This window comes from Taudactylus pleione, unplaced genomic scaffold, assembly GCF_031769625.1.
Source record: "Taudactylus pleione unplaced genomic scaffold, aTauple2 ptg000109l, whole genome shotgun sequence".
Classification (NCBI taxonomy): domain Eukaryota; kingdom Metazoa; phylum Chordata; class Amphibia; order Anura; family Myobatrachidae; genus Taudactylus; species Taudactylus pleione.
Window position 1 is genome coordinate 3798557 of NW_028284511.1, and position 16861 is coordinate 3815417.

The 16861-nt window shown below is 48.1% G+C and overlaps 1 protein-coding gene across 1 annotated transcript in view; it reads left to right on the forward strand.

Annotated features, from left to right (window-relative positions):
* Nucleotides 1-16861, forward strand: part of LOC148525218 (uncharacterized) — a 241905-nt gene that overhangs the window by 40862 nt on the left and 184182 nt on the right. The gene's annotated exons all lie outside the window — the stretch shown is intronic.

Here is a 16861-nt window from a genome sequence, read left to right on the forward strand (position 1 = left end):
GTTTGTGAAAACAGATGGAACTTCATTTTTTGAGCCTACATAACATATGTCTGAATTGCAAAGCCTGGTGAGCCATGTGCCGTACGATGTGTAAGTAGTCGCCAGTACTGTAGGTGCGTGCATGCTGCTTCTTTCATTTCTGGGCAGCAACTGGGCAGTGTGTATCAAAATTAAAGATTTGCAGGCTCGGCACAGTTTGGATTTTCCTGCCAAGTTCGGATTTATCCTGCCAAAGTTCAGGTCTCGGAAAGAAGCAAAACATCATCTTTCATGGAGAAGCATCTTCTTTCATGGACTTTTGTCCATGAAAGATGACGTTTTGCCTCTTTCTGAGACCTGATTTTTGGCAGGAAATATCCGAACTTGGTGGGAAAATCTGAACCATACCGAGCTTGGCTGGGGATTGAGGCTACTGCTGACAGGTAAAAGGAGGGGCGGCATCAGACCCAGATCCCTCCAACAAGCACAGGCCTGGGTAATTGGTACCCCCTCCACCACCTCTCAGTGGCCCTGTGTTTTTGCACCCCTGGCACTGCTGCACGCAGGCAGCTTTGCAATTATGATCCTTGCAATAATGCAAATCAGCAGGTGGAGTATGACACCCCCTGCTGCCCTTGCAATCCCAGCACTGCGACCGAGGTTGCAGGCTGGGATCATCATTGCGACAATCTGGCCAGCTTGCGAGCCCAGGAAACTGCACTGATCCATGCAGATCCTGGACTAGCCACTCCTAAAAAAAGGGGAGTACACCCCCCCATTTCCGGGAACGACGGCCGACCCCTATCAATCAGGCAGAGGCATTCAAGGGCTTGAGTGCAACTACGCAGGACCCGTTCTGCAGAGTGGGTCCTGCGCACGATAATCAGGAAATGAAGTAAGGTCATCCTGTCCCCCATACGGGTGGTCCAGAAATGTGGTTTTTAATATGGACTGTTAGATAATAGATAAATAAGATCAGTAGTATACCCTAAAAAAATGTGTAGGGTCTTCTCAATAAAATAATTAATATCGGTATTCTAATTAGAGATGTGCACGGACCCCTGTGTTTTAGTTTTGGATCTGGATTCATCTTTGTGTTTTTTGGTTTTGCAAAACCACCCTCAACTCTTTTGGTTTTAATAAATCAGTAAAAACAGCTAAAATGTCTGAATCCAAAACTCAAGTTCGTTTTTTTAACCCAAGTTCTGAACAGGCAACAGATCTGAACCAGGACTCTGTTCAACAAGGGTTCGACAAAAATGAATCCAAACCTTGATCCAGCTCTACTCAGAACCCCTAAATTCAGGTGTGTTCAGATTTCAGAAATCAAGTACCAGTATATCTTTAGTTCTGATACACTTAATGTACAGTATATCCCAGTGTAATGTTTGTCTCATTCCTCAGATGGACAATTAGTAGAACAGTCACAGTTAGTGAATGTTGTAAATAATAATCTTATTACTTACCTGTCACTGAGCACTGATACAAGAGGGTGCAGCCATTGTGTGTTCCATAGGAGTGCAATAAATCTATCTACAGTAGGTGGTACTCTTTTTTCAGCTAATTTGACTATAAGTCACCCATTTGTTTTACCATTCTTTTTGTTAACTTATCTTAACCTATGCCTAGAAATGAACACACTGACAAATGTAATGCAATTAAAGAGGTCACAGCCAGAATTTATTGATCGAATTGAAATTAGAAATAGGTGGCAGGAAGAAAGCAGTGCTCCGAGGCCACAGCCCTATGGAAATCAATAATAAATAACAGGGGCGGATCCCCGCCCTGCGCAGCCCGACCTGAGGAAGTACCATCCCACCTTAATTGGCACAGCCTCGGCCCTTCCCTTGGACAGGGACCAGGTCCCCCCTTTGGGCGGTGACCAACTTGCCGCTCTCAAAGGAAAGAATGCTCCCCAGGCACTCCTGCGCTGAATAATAGGCCACCCAGGAGCACTGCTTCCCGCCAAAGCCCGGTTCATAGAACCAGGCCCGCCACCAAACTGTGACCCTTTGAGACCTACAGGAAACTGCAGAGGTCGCTGATAAAGAGCTCTAGCCCCTCTCCCGTGAGGTGTACCCCGTCAGGCCTAAAGAAGCTCTCCTTGTAACGCAACGTATGACGCGGCCCCCCATGCTAAGGACAAAACGGCCAATTGCCATATTGACCTTTCCGCGAACTCCATCCAATGCCTTGCCAGTCTGGGGTCCACGCCAAAATCGACATGGGACAATGTCCGACCATGTGACGCTGACGTTGGGCCAAAGGTTAACAAGCACTTGCAAGTCATTCCTAATAGAGTGTATCAGCTCAATGCCCTTGCACGTGCCCAAATCGCTCCCCCCCAAGTGAATGACCACCCAGTCATCTTCTGCCATCCATAAGGCATCCAGCAGGCGCTTACGGCGCTTACCACGAAACCCAGCCAATGGACGTCACTTGCACCCAACAAATGCGGGGCCTGCAATGCTAAGGGGTGCCCAAAATTTGAATGATCACACCCGACAGTTAGCATTCCTGGGCAACCCTGCAAGAAAAGTTACCCAGCCAGAAATTCATTCTTACATAATAACAAACTAACCCGCGGGAAGGGAAACAAATAGTTGGGTGACCCATCTGAAGATGAAAAACAGCAAAACCTCTTTGAGGGCAAAAAGCTGAAAATCCTTTCAGAATCCCTAGCGGCAGTAGGCATAAGGCCCCTGGGTTTCCCAACAAACTCGCAAGAAGCGCAGCTACTTAAGCAACTTATCCCCCCATAAATAAGTTTTATAAGCTGATGACTTCCACCGACCCAACTTTTGTAAGGTGTCGACCGAAGCACCATCAACCGCTGCGCAAGTTGCTGCCCCTATCCTACATGAATGCGTCCCAAAATGTTCTGTGGGCAAGCCTAAAACAAATAAGACAATTCTGAAACAGCCTTGTAAACTGAAACCTGGACAAAGGTGTAAGATTAACATGGATAAGTCACTGCGCACCCCCTGGCGGGCGAAGAGTATTAAATCGCCCCGCCAGAGCAACTGGACAAATTACTACATCTGAATGTTCTGTGATAGAAATCCAACGCCCCCCACCAAGTTGATCTGTCTTGGACCTATGTATTTTACGCAATATCAATGTCGGCTTAATTACCACGTGTTTAAACATTAGACCCGTCGATGTGGAAGTTTTATTAGATGCCACGAGCTCACCGATTCTAAACGCCCCAAAATATGCTAATGAAAATTCTAAACTAAAAAGGGGGCGATTCATATTCGCCTAACGCAACCCCCGATACTGCCACAATCAAATCTTTAAGTAGGGCCGGGTCAACTGGTCTATGTGCATCGCCTGTGCTAGGGTGTTCCTTCGCCCACCCCTTCATCGCCTTGATTAGAAGGAACGAATTTGTGGGATCTGCCATACCATGCAACTTAGAAAAGTAAGCGATACCAGATAGCGCTGCAGACATAGCCGCCTTAGAACGACCCCCTTCCTGCCAGTTCCAAATAAACTCTGCCATACAGTCATCAAACCGTCTTACCTCCCCCACGCTTGGAAGCCAAGAAACCCTGCCAAGCGTCCCAAGCCGCTTTGTAGGTCTTTAATGTGCCAGGGGCCAGAGACCTCAGTGCGAAGACTCTGATGCCGGCACAACAATCTGCCCGACATGGGAGGGGCAGGTTAAACCATGAAGAGAAGCGTAAGGAGCGAGCGAACGAAACCTGTCCCACTGTAAACGAGATAAGGAATCTGCTATCTCATTGGAAACACCCGGAACATGCTGCGCCCTAAACTCAATGTTCCTTCGCAGGCAAAGAAGTGTCAAGTGCCTCAACAACTTCAAAGCCAACAACGATTCCGCCCTCTGATTATTCACCGCCTGAACCACGCCCAAATTCGCACCAGAAAAGGATCTGCCTATTACAAAGCCTGTGGGCCCACAGCTCAACAGACACCACAATAGGGAACAGCCAGAAGCAGAATGTTCCTAGTAAGGCCTAAAACCCCCCCAAGCTTCCGGCCAAGGCTCCACGCACCAGTCCTCTTCGAAAAAGGCGCCAAACCCGACGGAACCGGACGCGTCCGTAAATAGTTGAAGCTCGGAATAAGCTACAGGGGCCTGGGCCATATCCGAAAGCCATTGAAATTACACAGGAACAGCAACCAAATGCGAAGGTCCTCCCTCAGATCTTGGGATATGCGAACGAGGTGATGGGACTTCTTAACCCCCTCCATGGCTCTTTCCAGCCGCCTACCAGAAACCCGTCCCATAGGAATGACTCTACATGCGAAATTAAGGAGGCCTAGCAAGGACTGCAACTGCTTCAGCGAGACCTTTTTCGCTAAAACAAATGCTTTCAGCAACTCTCCCAAACGTCGCGCCTTCTCAATCGGCAAACTGCATAAACCTAGCACGGTGTCTATTTCTATACCCAAATACGATAAGCGTGTAACCGGACCCTCCATTTTGTCCTTGGCAACAGGAACACCTACCACTGCGAACAAGGCCTGCAAGGAAAACAGCAAATCCTCGCAAACCTGGGTATCCGCTGGCCCCACCAACAGAAAATCATCTAGGTAGTGGGACACACCAGCTTGCTCTGTACCCACCTGTAAGCACTATTGCAAAAAGGAGCTAAAACATTCAAAAAAGGAACACGAGATGGAACATCCCATCGGCAAACCTCTATCAACATAATAGAGCCCCGCAACTCTAAAACTCATGTACTTAAAAGATTCGGGGTGAAGGGGCAACAGCCGAAAAGCGGACTCGATATCCACCTTGGTTAATAAAGTGCTCCTACCAAAAATCTGTACTATATCTAGAGCCTACTCAAAGGATTGATAAACGACCCGGCAATCCAATGGATCTAGCGCGTCGTTGACCGACCCTCTCTCTGGGTAAGAAAGATGCTGTATCAGCCTGAACTTAGCCGGTTCCTTCTTTGGTACAACCCCTAAAGGCGATACGCACAAACCCTCCAAAGGGGGGGGAAGAAAAAGGGGCCACAACCTGCGCCCCAACCCGACCTCGGCTTCAATCTTAGCTCGGACTACGTCCGGGTGGACGCGGGCCGACTTAAGATTTCTCTTAGCAACAACTGAGATGTCCTGTGTCAAAGGCAACCTAAAACCCTTACTAAACGCATGTAACAAAAAGGCCTCCCTGAGAGGATAACGACCCAACCAACTCTTCAAAGCCCCTAGGACGACCGGCGAAGGTGTTTTACTTAACACCGCCTCACGGCTCATCGCGCTGATCGCCCCGACTCTCCGTAGTACCACCGAGTTGCCCACAATCTTTAGCCAGGTGCCCACTCCCACAGAGCTTGCATATGTGCCTATACCGACAGCCCGATCCTTTATTACATTGGGCGTTATTAAATGCATAGCATTTCCCTCTGCTGGCTCTGGCACCACCTGTACGGGCCAGAAAGGGCTGCTTGCGTACCGCCGAAGGCTCCGAAGGCGCGCCAGGCAGTTGGTTGACTTCGAGCCAAACTTCTACGTCCTTGAAGCCGCATTGAAAAAACTGCCTGTCCTTCCTGTGTTTTACGAAATGTCTCGTCGTAATGCCTCCAAGCTGTACTCTTGCCTGACGAGTGCATACCACGCACCATATGCATACACTTGAGGACATTCATGTACTCCCCCGGGCGTGATTCAAGGTAGCAAGCTGCGAAAACAAACATCCCTGCTCCCAATTTTGGAACAAATGGAAGTTTCCCTCAGCGCCTCTCCCTAACCTTAGACCGCAAACCCCTAAGGATGGCCGTGTTTGCACAGTGTACCATATCCCCCATAGCATCTGGAACCTTAGCTGCCGACACTGTGCTGGCCCTCTTGGGACTTCGTTTTCCCTTAATCTTGTGCGCTACGTATCGCATAAGCTTACGCGGCCTCTGTGATGAACTTACAGAATCGCTATAATCAGTGGAAAATGAGTGTGTGCTGTGCAACATGGAAAAACATGCTCACCGGAAACTGCTGCCAAAGGACCGGCCACTTCCTCCTGAGTGTTCGCCAACAGTCCCTCGCTGCGCGGTGCGCCCACCACGACTTGACTCGTTGATGCCACCTCACCGTCCGTCCTCAGGATCTCAACAACCCGACTGGAATGAACAGAAGCTGCGACCTGGGGACTTGACACAATCACTGGTGACTCAGACCGCACAGCAACTCCTTCCGTGGAACGAGGGGCATGGGGGAGTGCGGGTGGCAGGGGTGTATGGACAGTTGCAGGTGGCTGGGGGAGCAGGGGGGGCGGAATGGAAAGGGGGAGGGGGGGTATGCATGGACTGGGTATGTGCAGCCAAAGTGGCCAGGGGAAGGTAAAAAGGTGGCGACAGGACTTGGTAATATGGCCTGAACCCTCACGAAAGGGGGCGGGCCCGGGGGTTGTTGCGGGGGGGGCATACTGGAACATAGTGGGTGTATTTGAAAATTGGGGGGGGGAGGATGAGGAGGATGGGGGCCAGGGGCATAGAAATATGGGGACCAGCTGGGCTGCTGCGCTGCTAAAGAGTTGAAAGGGGGGGGGGGTTGCTGCACATTAACACCCTCCCAAGGCGAAGGGGTAGGACCCCCGCTCCTAGATGCAGGGGGGGGGCATCAGGAAATAATGCGCTGGGAGGGACACTTAGGGCCTTAGATATAATGGACCCTGCAGCTGATCCTACACTACTGGGGGAACCCTGGTGGCTGGAAAGTAATGGTGAGGGTTGAGGAGGAGGAGGCCCCCCTGCTACTGAAGAAGTGGGGGCGGAGGGGGGTGATGCAGGGATGTGCAGGGCTCCCTGTGCGGTGTCCGGGGCTAAAATGGCCGCCACGACCCTGTGGGCGGGGCCAACCGCCGATACAGGGCGCGGGCTGGCTGTGAACTGTGGGGGGAAAGGCGCTGAGTTGCGGCCGCCCGCGGTGCCGCCGTAGAGCCGGGCGGCCATCAGCTGTGGAGAGGCAGCAGGGGAGGACAGGGAGCGGGGGCCGGCGGAGGGCGCGCGTACATGCACGCGAGCGGGTGCGGAATCGCGGCCTGCAGCATGGCGCGACCCGCGCCAGGCTGGGGGAGAGGCCGCGAATGTGAGCGGCCTGGAAGCCTACATAAAGCGGCGAAGGGGTGGCGCTGAACGGCGAGCCTGGGCACAATGCAATGCAGGGATGAGGGAGGGGGAGTTGGACAGGGGGGGGATAAAACAAAGCAGGGATGAGGTGGAAAAAAAAAAAAAAAAAAGGGGGGGGGAGTGGAAAGGAGCTGAAAGGAAAGAAGTAAGGGAAAGAGAAGAATAAAAAGATAGATAGGATGTGAAATAAAAAGAAGAATTGGACAAAAGAAATAAAGCTATATAAGAAACTGTATGATACTTAGCCAGCCTGTTTGCAGAAACTGGAAAAGAGGAAAATGGCTCCTCTGACCAGGCTATTTATATGGGTACCCTGAACACTCCCACAAATCCTACGATAGGCCTATCTCCCCCAAATGACCACTACCATAACCACACCTTCGCCCAAGCCTTAACCCTTAACTAACTAACAAAACTAAATATCAAACAGGGTGCTTATCTATCCTCAAACTTAATTAAGTATTCGGATGCATAAATCACTAATCCTCAATGCTTGCACAGTGGAAATATACAGTATATGTAGTGAATAGTAATGTGTGAGATGAGAGTGCTGAGTGCAAGCTCTTCTACTGTAAGAGTTCCGACTGACTTAGCATGATCAATGCCGCCCTAATATTTCTTTGCTTATAGTCACCTCTTCACATACAACAATAAATCTGACTAGTGAACCTAGAGTATAAGAAAGTGTTGTATACACGGGGCAGATGTACTAATAACTGGAAAGTGATAAATTGGAGATTGAAAACTGCCAACCAATCAGCTCCTGTCATTTTTCAAACACAGCCTGTAACATGACAGTTAGGAGATGAGTGGCTTTTAGTTTAGCACTCACTAATTTATCACTTGTGAACTGCCACCTAGTAATCACTGCCACCTAGTAGTCATTGACCACTGACCACATTGTCAATGGTCAATGTTTTTGCACATTTGTGCAGCTGCTCCTAAATAGTAGAGTAGTATAAATATTATATACAATGACACTGTAGTAAAAATTGCTAATTATAAACACACTGGAGTGTGTTTGTATGTATGTGCTGAGATTGATTGTCAGCAGTCAGTGCTACTGTATATAACTCTGTGCAGTCACTACGTGCTACATACAGTAATCTTAGTCAATATTTGGACATAGGGAAATGCTGTATATGCCTCCTGTGAATAGGAGTGAATACAGCCGCTGCTGGATATCAGTGATCTGTTCCATGTCACAACCGGGTGAATCAAAGACACTCACTACGATTTAAACATTGCACAAAGAAGTATGCAGAATACACAAGTCATCTATTACTATCTTCTCTCAGGTTACCCCAATCTCTACAATCCTAACTAACACAATGTAAAAATACATATGAATGCATATGAATACATTTATGAGAAGTTGACAAGCACACAGCTACATACCAAAGCGCATGTCGCTATTGGTCCTTCAGGGTATTATCCATTTTAATATATTTGCTGCTATTTTTATATAATATATTTAATAATTATATGTTTTAGAAGAGTTAGTGTGTACCCATAATATCTACTATTTTCTTTTTGTTTGTATATGTCAGGTCACTCTGGGGGGATCTGGCAGTGCTGCCGTAACTTTATCCATTGGACTGGTGGTTCCAGTGCACAGTGGGTGGTCACCTGCCATATCTGCTCAGATTTTTCCAAGGGTCCTCAAGCATGGCAGTCGTCTGGGGACTCAGCTGGGTCCAACAGCTGTAGTAACTGTACAGTCACAAGCAGAAACCATCATATAGGGAGCACAGGGGGTGGGCAAGTGGAATTCTGCTTAGTGGAGCTGCTGCAGCTCACACTCAGCCATCACTCAGTACAGCATGCCATGCTTCTGCACCATAAGTGCTACTGGTGCAGGCTTGGTAGAAGGCAGGTAACTAACCAGAGAAGGGGTGATTGTGATCCATACACAGTGGGTCCTCCATGCACAAGGCCTTGTACTGAGGTACACTCCTTACAAATACATACCAGGAGTGGGTCTCTTGTGACTGTTCTTTCCTAGAAGCACTTTTTATAGCAGATCAGCTGTGGTTGATATTAGGAGCCGCTGGGTTCCTGATATGTATAGGTGGCTGCAGATAATGGGCCTGATCAAGGAAGGATCCCTATTGCGATAGCAATAGCGTTTATGCACAGAGTCTTACTGCAAAGATCTACTAATCATTACAATTACAGTGCTGTTGCAGCCTAACATAAGGACGCCCCCTTTACCTTACTTACACACATCTGTAATACTTAGCAAGTCTGTAAAACCATCGGTAACATCGAGTACCATCGCATCCTCAGGCACACTTCCACAAGGTCTGACCTTACTCAGAAATTGCTAACCTCATCGCACGCAATAAAAGCTCAAGCTGCGTATAGCATTGCAGTGGCTAATTTATGCACGTCCCTGTATCGGTAACAGTAGCGGATTTACCACTAGGCTACCAAGGCGGGCGCTTAGAGCCCGGCGGGTCCCAGGGGGCCCACAGCATCGGCAGCTTACACCAGGGCCCGCAGCAAGGAAGGGGTCGGCAGCCAAGCAGTACTGTCACACTGATTCATTATTATAGTATTCTGCGGCTGACAGCTGGCTGTAAGGAAGGAGGAGCAGGTCTGGGCGGAGGAGAGGGGCTTCTCCCCTTCTTATCGCTCTACCTGTCACTAGTATGCCCGAGACCCAGCCCCCTCTTCTGTCTATTCTATAGTCTCCACTCCTATCCCTTAACGCTGCCCGAGACCACGCCCCCTAATGGCAAGACCGCCGCTTCTCCATGTGTCCCCGCCCCTCCTATGTCTATTCTATAAGTCACTTTCGACCCTCCTATCTATGAACAATGCCCGAGACCACGCCCTCTAACACGAGACCCCGCCCCTTTTCTGTTTGGCCCAGTGTCTCTCTCCTTCAGTTCTTCCTTTCCTGTGCCTTTGAGACCAGCAGGGATCACACAGATCCTGAGGTAAGTAAGTGCTAGTGTCATCTAGGGGGGGTGGTATATGTATATAATGGGAAGGAGTGTATTATTTTATTTGGGGGGGGTTGGAATGTGTTTTAATTCTATCTGTGATTGGGGTGTATTAATGTAATGTGTGTGTGGGGGGTGTATTGATATTCTGTATGTGTAAGAGGTGTATTCATACACCTGATTTGTTTTATAACTTAAATGTGGGTTACCAATGTTCTCTGCGTTATATAGCGCTTACTGGCTACTGCAGCACTCTCTGCATTATATGGCGCTCATTGTGATATTCTGCATTATATGGTGCTTACTGTGACGCTCTGTGCATTATATGGCGCTTACGGTGACGCTCTCTGCATTATATGGCGCTGACCGTGATGCTGTCTGCATTATATGGTGCTCACTGAGACGCTCTCTCCATTATATGGTTCTCACCGTGACGCTCACTGCATCATATTGTGCTCACTGTGATACTCTCTGCATTATATGGCGCTGACTGACGCTCTCTGCATTATATGGTGCTCACTGTGACTCTCTGCATTATATTGTGCTCGCTGTGACACTCTCTGCATTATATGGTGCTCACTGCAACGCTCTCTGCATTGTATTGTGCTCACTGCAATGCTTTGTGATGTTCTCTGCATTTATATGGTTGTCACTGTGAAGCTTTCTGCATTATATGAGACTTCACTACAAGACCACACCTCTTTTTTTGGTTGTGCGTCTTTGGCGCACACAATGGGCCTGATTTAGACCCATTCGCGAGCGCTGTGCGCTCGCAACCGGGTCAATGGTAGGCCAGTGCGCATGCGCGTGATGGAGCCGGCTCTGTCGTGCGCATACGCGAGACCCGGATAGCGACGGGCAATCCGTCACTCCGGGTCTCGTACCAAAGGGGGCGTGCTGACGATGTTGAGTGACAGCACGCCCCCTTTGGGAGCGTGGCTGCCCAGACGGAGGCGTTCCACGGGAACGCCTACCGTCTGGGGGCGGCCCCACTGACATCACAAGTGATGTCAGTGGGAGAGCTCTCTGGGGCTTGCGGCAACGAGACCCTACCACAAGGGTCTTGTCGCAAGCCTGATGGTGGCAATGGTCTTGACCATCGCGACCATCTTCCTGGCCGCTCGCTATAGCTGTGGGTGGTCACCCACAGCTATGTGAGCGGCCAGGAGGCCGCTCTAAAAAAACTGAAGGCCGGCCCTGATTCAGAGTGAGCGCTCTGTCAGAGCGTCCGGCTCTGAATCAGGGCCATAGTCCCTTGCTTGCAGTGGGGTGGGTTCCCCAAAGCATATTGTTGCACCCACTCACATATTGTCCCACCACTCACTAGTTCTGCCGGTATGCAGTCGGGATGCCGACGGTCTAAATGCCGACCGTAGGCATCCCGACGGTCTAATCCCAGCAAAGGTCTAACGACAGGCGTCGAAATCCAGACGCCTGTCATTTTACCTACACCGGGAGCCCGACGCCCAGCATCCCGATCAAAGGGATGCCAGGTGCGGACAGCCGCCGGGGGGGGGGGAGGTTAGGTTAGGGAATCCTGGGGGAGACTTTGGGTTATGCAGCCCCCCCGAGAGGGATAGGGTTAGGCTATGGGAAGGGGGGTTAGGCACCCCCGTGGGAGGTTAGGGTTAGGCACCCCCCGGGAGACTTAGGTTTAGTCTTCAGGGAAGGGGGGGTTAGGTTTAGGCACTTAGAGGGGGGGTTAGCATTTTGCACTTGGGGGGGAGGTTATGGTTAGGCACCCCTAAAGGAGGGTTAGGGTAGGGAATTAGGTTAGTGGTACTTACCTTAATTAGCAGTCGGGATCTTCACCCCTGCCAGGCTTCAGCAGTCGGGATTTGAACCGACGGCCGCAGAACGGAATCATACTTCCGTTCTGCCACTGCGGTGACAGTGCTGTTTATTGGAGTGTCCGTGTGCATTTTTACTTCCGGGCCCCGGCAGACTGTCAGCTCATCAATTCTGGACAGGTGCCGGGTTCTGCTCTGTCTCCTCTCCTGCTCTCCACTGTGTTGTCTGCCTGCATGTGACGTGACAGAGAGAGGGGGAAGCCGAGAAGATAGAAGTTGAGGTGTGCTGCCTCCCAAAGTGGATAGTAGAGTACAAAGTGAGGTGCATCTGCTGCCTTTGATTCTGCTGGGGGAAGCGGGAGGTGGCGCAGGTGTGGGGTTTGTGGCACCTGCCAGTGTGGGGGGGAGGTAGGGTGCTTTGGGCCGGCAACACCCCTACCCCCTCATCACACTGGCAGGCACCCTTACTGATTCCAGCTTTCACCTACATTCACCTGGTACAATTGGGTAGTTGGGGGTGGTGTGCGTGCAGTCCGGTGTTGTGGGGGGAGGGGTTAAACCTGGCACATAAGTTAATGTAGACATAAGTCCCTCTCTGTAATATCCACATATCTGAAAATGTTCCAGTCCTGGGAAGGAGGGGCGGGGATTAGGCATACACTGACTGACTGGTGGGGTGGGGGATTTGGCATATGCAGACTGACTGGGAGGGGAATTGTTTGAAGAAGGGGGGCCCCAAATTTGTATCTTGCTTAGGGCCCTATGACGCCTAAATCCGCCTCTGATCGGTAATCAAATGCACTGTACACCTGTGTTTTACCAACCACCCCCCCTCATGCCCCCCAAATGCTACTTCCTGTCAATCACTCTGTGATGGGTCTGCATAGTCACTGTGATCGCAGTCCAGATCGCAGTGGAGTCTTCGCACACTGTGATGCATTTTATAGCAGCACTGCAGATGCTGCCGGGTATGTTATAGCAGAGCGGCTGTATATGTGGCTACGGAAAATGTACTCACATGCTGGCACCTTCACGGTAGTAGAGCAGTGCTGTTTGGTTTTGTCAACTACAAATGATGCTCTTGGCTTGTACAGGGTGTGATGCTTGCACCTGGCTCCCCTGGGCACCCAGGTGCTGGAGGCACATCACATGATGCACACCCCAACTGCACCAGGCACAAAGATATTGGAGGAGCAGCTTCACTTGCTGAAGGACCCTGAGCTAAGATTGAGCGCCCGCAGGTGCATGAGTGGCACACACCAGGGCTTATCTTCAGAGTTACACAGTAACAATCCATAGTAGAGAGGCACCAGAAATGAGGGAAGGGAGAAAGCCAGGAGAACAGATCCAATAGGTTACCACCTGGGTGTTCATACGTAAAAGCTTTCCAAAGCTGCAGCAAAGCTCTTTTGAATTCCCCATTTGAAGTCACTGAAGTGGCATCCACCGCCTATGCTAATTTCCAAACAGCTGGCCGTGGCCAACTGTATGTCATGCGAATAGGTAATTCCCCTACTGTTATAGAATAAAGACTGAAAGCAGGAAGAAGTCTGCCATTTTGCGGCTGTCAAGTGAAGCAACTCTGAGTACACTTCATGCATGCGGCTTCTTGACATGCGCAACAAACTGAAATTCCTATCTCTAAAATGGAGCAAAATTTGGTTAATTGATAAAAAAACTGTAACTTTCCCAAAAACCTTTACCTAAAAAGGCCCTACACTGGAACAAGATCGATCTAAGAAAACAAACCCCAAGGGGTATATATTAACTAAATTGTGGGTTTTTAGAAATGGAAATGTTGCCCAAAGCAACCAATCAGATTCCAGCTATAATCAACTAGAATGTGTTAGATAAACATTACGTAGAATCTGATTGTTTTCTATGGGCTACACTACCCAAAGTCCTAAATCGTCCTCTACCCTGAGTTATGCCTTCCCAAAAATACCTCATATACCAAAGCTAAAAAGTGGCAGTTTTGAGCAAACAGGAAGTGGAAAAAAAACACCATAATTTTCAACCTTAGATTAGTTCAAATTTCTTTTTTTAGCCCTGAAATTTGGTATACAGCACAGAGCGACGATTCTACGCGTCCATGCTAAAGTATGTGCAATATATTTTGAGGTGTAGCCCCTCAAACACCAAGCCCCCTCTCAGAAAAATCCTCACCCCCAGTACCCAAACTGGCTTTTCTCTAAAGCCGACATTTCTAGTCTGTTTTTCCCAAACAGACTTCTCCTGGGAGTTTCAGAACACATATGACAGAAATGTAGGACATACATAGAAGCCATTCCACACTTCTCCAGTACTTCTATCACATATCCCCCCCCCTTTGTTTCGACCTGTGGGGTGGAACAACTGCAGCCCCCAAACAATGGACACATGACAAAGCATCTGCATTGGCCAGCTGACTTCCTGGCCTGTGTTCGAACATAAATTTAAAGGTTTGTAATGCCAAGGACCATCTTGTTAGTGTCGCATTACTGTCCTTGTTTTCTGACATCGACTTCAAAGGGGCATGGTCAGTGATCAATCTGAACTTTCTTTCCACCAAGTAGTACCTGAGAGTCTCTAACGCCTACTTTATGGCCAATGCTTCTTTCTTGACCGTAGCATAGTTTTTCATATACATTTAATTTCCGGCTTAAGAAGAAAATCGGGTGTTCTTCACCCTTTTTGCTTTGGGACAGGACCGCTCTGATGCCTACATCTGATGCATCGGTTTGTACAACAAACTCTGTCAAAATCAGTGGTCATCACAACTGGTTGGGTACATAAAGCTATTTTTAACTCCTGGAAAGCCTTCTCTGCTTCAGGACCCCATTCCACCATGACTTTCTGTTTGCCTTTGGTAAGTTCAGTCAGTGGGACTGCAATGGTGGCAAAATTGGGTATAAACCTCCTATAATACCCAGTGATCCCTAAGAAGACTCTCACCTGCTTTTTATTCAGGGGTTGTGGCCAGTTTTGGATTACCTCAATCTTATTGAGCTGTGGCTTTATCAAACCTCTGCTAATGGTGTACCCAAGATATTTTACTTCTTCCATCCCCAGACAACACTTTTTTGGGTTGGCTGTCAAACCTGCGTTATAGATGGAGTCCAACACTACTTGTACTCTGGGCAAGTGAAACTGCCAATCAGGACTATGAATGACCACATCATCCAGATAAGCAGCAGCATACTGTCTATGGGGCCTTAGAATCCTATCCATCATTTTTTGAAAGGTAGCAGGTGCCCCATGTAGCCCAAAGGGCAACATTTTGTATTGAAACAACCCCTCTGGTGTAGAAAAAGCTGTCTTTTCCTTGGCGTTCTCAGTTAACGGCACTTGCCAATACCCTTTGGTTAAGTCAAGAGTAGTTAATTACATGGCTGTCCCCAGCCTTTCAATTAGTTCATCCACCCTAGGCATAGGGTAGGCATCAAACTTTGACACACTGTTCAATTTCCGGAAGTCACTGCAGAATAGCTTACTCTTGTCAGGTTTTGGAATGAGCACAATGGGACTTGACCACTCACTATGTGTTTCTTCAATTACACCCAACTCTAACATTTTTTTTAAATTCCTTCGACACTGATTCTCTTTGGGATTCTGGTAACCTACAGGACTTTAGGTTAACCTTAACCCCTGGGTCAGTGATTATGTCATGATTGATGACCGTGGTTTTCCCTGGTAGGTCAGAAAACAGCACCCTATTTCTGATCAGAAATTCCTTAACTTCCTGCTGTTGACTGGCTGACAGGGTTTTTGCCACTATCACTTCAGGTACCATGGGCCCTGGATTTACTGGAGGGGCTCGAATGGCTGACAGTGCTGCTCTATCCTTCCAGGGTTTTATAAGATTTACATAGTATATCTGTTCTGACTTTCTTTTCCCCGTTTGGTAAAGTTTATAATTGACCTACCCCACTTTTTTCAAAGGGTCCTTGACATTTAGCCAAAGTTTACTTTCTACTGTGGGAACCAACACCAACACTCTGTCCCCAGGAGCAAAGTTGCGTAAGCGAGTATTGCGGTTGTATACCCTCTGCTGTACCTGTTCCAAGTGCTCTTTTATTTGAGTATTTGTACAAGTGTTGAAGAATAGCATTTAGCAGTTTTTTTCCAAGAAAAAAACTAGTCCCAGCAAATTTGGGGTACATGAAAATGGGTGCAAGCATGGTTAAAATTTGCAAAAGTGAAGTTTTAAAAAACTCACCTTCAGCAAGCGCCTGTAATAAAAAAAAACACCACCCCCATACTTGCAGACTCCCCAAAGTCAATTTTATAATTTTTTTAGGATTTTTTTGACGCAGTTAACCTTTGGGGGGCTGTCCCAAGGGTGCAGAGTGGTTTCCCCTCCTTTGCACCCCAAAACCGCAAATCTGCACTTTTTTCCGCCTGCTTTCATAGGCGAAACTTTTTCGACTATTCCATTGCATTGATTTTCCGCTTACGCAAAAAGTCTTTGGAATTGAATACGGGGAAACATTTTTGCCTGGCAAAATGACATCATCCGCAATACTTTTCCGCGGAAAATTTGTTTTTCACGTCTAATTGAATATGCCCCTAAGTTTGTTAGAAACCAGTGTTAATTTTTTGACAAATGGCTAATAGATGAACAGCGCTAATAGTGAGGGTGATCTATCTATCTAACAAAGCACAACCAGATGAAGTGTATTATGAACAATTAGTAAATAATTTTCTAGTGGATTAAAATGTAGAATCAACTATATGCAGTCTTAACACATATATAGCAATTTCAACAAACATTTGACATTGTGCACCTTAACTCTGAATATAAATGTTCAATGGGCTTGATAAATGATGGAACTGTACTATTCCTATGTGACTCCTTAATAATGACCAACAAGTGTTATAGGCTTAGTGGTAAATCCAGTTAGAATGTACAGTCTCATACCAACTCACGTTGTTAAAGGTCCTTGTAGATGAGCGGAACAGCAATCTCGCTCTAGCAGACCCCTTGGAGTGGTAAAGATGAGGAATATCTTGGAGATTTGTGTACGTTCAGTTAAACTGTTATCCACTTTCAAGA